The sequence below is a fragment of the Vicugna pacos genome, chromosome 5 (assembly GCF_048564905.1).
Source record: "Vicugna pacos chromosome 5, VicPac4, whole genome shotgun sequence".
Lineage (NCBI taxonomy): Eukaryota > Metazoa > Chordata > Mammalia > Artiodactyla > Camelidae > Vicugna > Vicugna pacos.
In genome coordinates this window covers 4,366,918-4,372,710 of record NC_132991.1, presented here as the reverse complement: position 1 = coordinate 4,372,710, position 5,793 = coordinate 4,366,918, and the positions used below count along the sequence as shown (strand labels likewise).

The following is a 5,793-nucleotide window of genomic DNA, read 5'->3' as shown; positions in this document are numbered from 1 at the left end:
CCTTTGGTAAATTCTTTTACCAACCCACATCACCAGCCCATCACTGGCCTGGCCTGTGTCCCACTATAACATATACATGGAAGATACTCAGCAGGAAATGAGTAGCTTTCATAAAGGTAGCTTAGAATTCAGGATTAAATACCATCTTCTAAATCAAAGGTGTTGTGGTTGGTGGGCAAGTTATGGGAAAGAGAACAAGAAAAGCAGGATTAAAAAGGGTAATGTTTGTTTTGCAGATTCAAGTCATTGCCTTCTCTGTGGGTAAGATTCTCTTGTGATTTAGAGTCAAACTTGTCTTCATACAGAGAGGGAGACACCCTTAGAAATTGAGATTTCCTTTATAAATGTAAATTTCCCTTACAAAAGGGTAACTTCTATTCACTTTCCAGAACTTCACCTGTGCCTGCAGTTTCTTAATATAATCAGCTCAAAAGAACCCTTAGGCCCCAGGAGTATATTTTGGGGTGGCACATTCTGGTCTCCTACACTGCCAATGGAAAGGGACAGGCATTAATATGGGTCACATCCAAGACAAACTGTTTAAAAGAATGTCTTCCTTCTTTACTTTTTCTTTCTCCTCCTGCCAGATAAACGCTGGTGAGCATGATGAATTGATCTCACTCCACCCAAGACAGCAGTGTCTCTGATTCCCAGAATTACACATTCCTGATGGTTAGGATGCACACAGCCCCTCTCCCCAGGGCCTGCGTGAACTGCATCAGTCTGAGCGCTCTTCTGCTCTCCTGTACGATCACCCTCTACTGGCTGATGATCTCCCAGGTGGGCTTGGAGCAGACTCTGCTGTCTCCCACACCAGTATATCCCATGGTTGTATGTCCTACAGGCACACCCAAGCCTCAGTCGCCACCTTTCCTGCTGTTGCAACCCCCACCTCAGGGAAGGGCATGATCATCTACACTGGCCCAGAAGCCAGAAACACTGGGAGTCTCCTCTGCCTCATCACTGGAACTCAGTTCTGTCATGTTAACTACTCTGCCCAGATCTGGGTCATTCTGTTACCAAAGCTGGGGCCCCAGAATCATCAAGGGGCCCTTCCCCTCCCTTGAATGGAAACCAATTGCTCTTATCTAAGTCTCAGGAGGCAGCTGCAAAGAGAAAAACAAGAACTGGTTAGAAACAAAAGAGCATTAAAAATAACTACAGCCACTACAATTTGGAAATGAATTCCCAGCATAAAAAGATAATTTGTGACATCAAAAATATAAAAGAGGAGGAGTAGAGGGATGGAACCTGTATAGGCAAATACAGAGTCATCTACAGAGTCAAAGCAATCCTCATCAAAACACCAGAAGAGACAATCCTAAAATTTATGTGGAACCACAAAAGACTCTGAGTAGCCCAAGCAATCCTGAAATGAACAAAGCTGAAGGGATGCTTCTGAACCTAGACTAAAAAGCCATAGAAACAGAAGGAGCATGGCACTGGCACAAAAATAGACACATCAACCAATGGAATAGAATAGAGAGCCCAGGACTGCATCCTAACATATGCGGTCGACTACTGTTTGACAAGGGAGCCAAGAACATCCAATGGAGAAAGGATAGTCTCAAGAAATGGTGGTGGGAAAGCTGGAGAGACACCTGCAGGACAGTGAAATTGAACCTCTACCTCACATCACTCACAAAAATTAACCTGAAACGGATCGCAGACTTAAACATAAGACCTGGTATCATAAAACTGCTAGAAGGAAATGTAGGAAAGAAGCTCCTTAATATTGGTCTCGGTGGTAACGTGTGTGTGTGTGTGTGTGAAATCAAGAGCACAAACAACAAAGCAAAAATCAACCAGTGGAACTACATCAAATTCAAAAGCTTCTGCACAGCAAGATAAAAAACTAATGAAAAGACAACCAACAGAATGGGGAAATAATTGCAAACCATATGCTGGATAAGGGATTCAAATGCAAAATATATAAGGAATTTATACAATTTCATAACAAAAAAAACAAACAATCCAATTTTTAAATGAACAGAAGAACTAAGAAAGTTTTCCAAGAATTCATCAATATGGCCAGCAGGCACAAGAAAAGATGCTCAAACTTGCTAATCACCAGGGAAAGGCAAATCAAAACCACAATGAGGTATCTCTTCACTCTCATTAGAATGACCATTATCAAGAAGACAAGAGACAGCAGGTGCTGGCAAGGACGTGGTGAAAAGGATACACACTGTTAGTGGGAAGGTAAATTGATCCAACCAAAATGGAGAACCTTAAATTTTTGGAGGTACTGGCTTGCCCCCAGGCAAGGCAGAGAAAGTTCTGCCCTAGTGGCTGCCACCTTGCTGCACTCCCCATTTGAGCCAAGCAAACACCCCAGCCACATTCACTCTACACCAATCTTGGCACTGGATCTAGGGTGGCCAGCATCTGGGAAAAGACTCAATCTAGGAACACAAAGGTTACTGGGGGAGCCCAGAGTGTGGTCCAGGTGGGATGGTGGCAGCAATTATTTGCACAACCCAGAAGCAGACCAGACTTCTGGCAGCAGTGTGGCTGCTTGAACTCCCATGACCACCATTCCACACTCCCTAGTCACAGCTAGGTGAACCCTCCAGCCCCACCCACTCCACACCACAACTTAGCACTAGATCTGGGATGACCACAATAGGGAAAAAGACAAGACCTTGGGCTGTGTCTAAGCAGAGCCTCAGATGCTTACATGGGCAGTGCACTGGACCTCTGTAAGCACACAAGCTCCACTTGCTTCATCACCTCCCTTCCTTTGGAGCAAAGGCCCGAGTGTGAGGAGAAGGAAAACACACACACAATTAAAGAAAACAGAGATGGCCCAGGCCGGACCATGAGGGCTTCTGCTCCAGCAACTTGGTAGCAGACCTCGTCCCTAAGAGGGCAGTAATAATCACTGAGCCAAGAAGTCCTGCCTCATACCCTGGGCAGGCTCCAGCTCCTCCATCACCAGCCACACCCCCTACCAAGGTGACAGTAGCCAGCACACCCTGATGAAAAACACAACTGGTGTCCACATCAAATCCAGCCCTTGCGCCAAAGACATTGAACACATGCAGCCTACATAGGGATGCTCTCACCTAAGAACAGTCCCTCAAGATCATAATAGTTTCATCTAAATTCTTAGAGGCAGAGAAATTTAAGTAAAGTGCCAAGGAAAAACTCTAAATTGAAAGAGCAAGAGAAAAACCCTGAAGAAATAAATAATAAAAGAGATAATCAGTCTACCAGACAATGAATCCAAAACGCTGGTAATAAAAATGCTAACTGAATTAGGAAAGAGAATTGATCTAAGCACAGGTGGTTTTTGACAAGGAACTAGCAAATATAAAGAAGACCCAATCAAAAATAGATAATTCAATTCCTGAGATAAAAGGCACTTTAGAAGCAATGAATAGCAGACTAAATGACCCAGAAGAAGCATAAGTGATCTGCAAGATAGAATAATGGGAAAATCACCCATCAAAACAGCAGACAGAAAGACAGATGGAAAAAAATAAAAGCAACACATGAAGTCTATGTGATAACATAAAACTTGCCAAGAATGACATGAAAGGAATTCCAGATAAAGGAGAGAGAGAAAAGGGGATCAAAAATATATCGGAAAAAATTATAGCTGGAAACTTCTTAAATCTAAAGAAAGAAACAGATACCAGGTACAAGAAGCACGGAAGGTCCCAAAGAAAATGAACCCAAACAGACATGCTAAGACGTATCAAAATTAAAATGGCAAAAGATAGAAATAAAGAGAAAATTCTAAAGTTAGCAAGAGAAAGAGTCACATTCAAGGGAATCCCCATAAGGCTATCAGCTGATTTGCTATGGAAAATTTGCAGGCCAGAAAGAAGTGCTATGATATATTCAAAGTCCTGAAAGGGAAAAAGATATAACCTGGGATACTTGATGCAGCAAAATTATCATTTAGAAAAGAGGCAGAAATAAAGAACTTCTCAGACAAGCAAAAACTCAAAGTATTCAGCAATACTAAACCTGTCCTAAAAGAAATGTTGAAGGGTCTTTTCTAAACAGAAAGAAAGTAAGAATCTATAAGAGAAGAAAAATCCCAATAGGAAAGGTAAATGTATAGTAAGGACTGAAAATCACTTAATCTAGTATGTGAATTTAAAAAAAAAATGTAAAAGCAACTGTAACTATAACAAAAAATGAAGGGATAAACATAAAGTGTAAAATATGACATCAAAAACACAAAATATAGGGGAGAGGAGTAAAAGAGTAGATCTTTTTAAATGTGTTTGAACTTAAATGACTATCAATTTAAAGCAAGTAGGTATAATTGAATCAAAATGTATGAACACATACACTGGTAGCCACAAATCAAAAACCTACAATCAAACAAACGGGACCTAATCAAACTTAAAAGCTTTTGCACAGCAAAGGAAACCATAAACCAAATGAAAAGACAACCTACAGAATGGGAGAAAATATTTGCAAAATATAACAAGGGGTTAATTTCCAAAATAAACAAACAACTCATACAACTCAATACAAAAACAAACAACACAATCAAAATATGGGCAGAAGACCTAAATAAACATTTCACCAAAGAAGACATGCTGATGACCAATAGGTACATGAAAAGATGCTCAACATTGCTAATTATTAGAGATATGCATATCAAAACCACAATGAGGTATCATTTCACACTAGTCAGAATGGCTATCATCAAAAAGTCTACAAGTAATAAATGCAGGAGAGGGTATGGAAAAAATGGAACCCTTCTAACTTGGTGGAAATGCAAATTGATGCAGCCACTATGGAAAACAGCATGGAAGTTCCTTAGAAAACTAAAAATTGAACTAGTACATGATACAGCAATTCCACTCCTGATTATATATACAGAAGGAAAAAACACTAATTCAAAAACATACATGCACTCCAATGTTCATAACACCACTATTTACAATAGCCCAGACATGGAAGCTGTCCAAGTGCCCATCAACAGATGATTGGATTAAGAAGATGGTGTGGAAGGTGCCCAGCCCATGATGATCTGCTCACTAGCCACGCGTCCCTGCCAGCCCCACCACGCCTACTGCCTAGGCTTCAACAGACCTCACCAAAATGTCACCTGAAATGGAACATTCCATGGAAACCATGATGTTCACATTTCACAAATTTGCTGGGGATAAAGGCTATTTAACAAAGGATGACCTGAGAATACTAATGGAAAAGGAGTTCCCTGGATTTTTGGAAAATCAAAAAGACCCTCTGGCCATGGGCAAAATAATGAAGGACCTGGACCAGGGACGAGATGGCAAAATGGTTTCCAGTGTTTCTTTTCACTAAATCATTGGGCTCATCACTGCATGCAATGACTCTTTTGTAGTATACATGAAGCCGAAGGGAAAGAGGTAAGTGGCATTGAGCAATTACTCCTGCCCTGATAAAAAAAGTCTCCCAAAGGGTCACTTTAGGAATCTGCCCCACACCTTCCCCCTGTATAAGGATTTCCTGAGCAGATTGGGACCCTTAGAAAATGTACAAATAAAATCCAATGCCCCTTGGAGAAGCAGAGAAAGAAAAGTCAGTTAAAATCAGATAAGCTTTCAATTTTTATATTGCTTACATCCTCCTGCACCCAATAAACAAAATCCTTTTTCAGTTCTGAAAAAAAAGAAGAAGAAGAAGATATGGTGTGTGTGTATGTGTGTATATACACACAATGGAATATTAGTCATAAAAAGTTATGAAATATTGCCATTTGTAGCATTTGGGTGGACCTAGAGAATATTGTGCCACTATCCAAAAAAAGGAGAAAATAACAAGTGTTGGCAAGCATGTAGA

General features: G+C 40.7%; 1 pseudogene; it reads left to right on the top strand.

Annotated features, from left to right (window-relative positions):
• The first annotated feature begins 5,070 nt into the window (after positions 1-5,070).
• LOC102531405 (protein S100-A10 pseudogene) lies at positions 5,071-5,364 on the top strand (annotated as a pseudogene).
• The last annotated feature ends 429 nt before the right edge of the window (positions 5,365-5,793 follow it).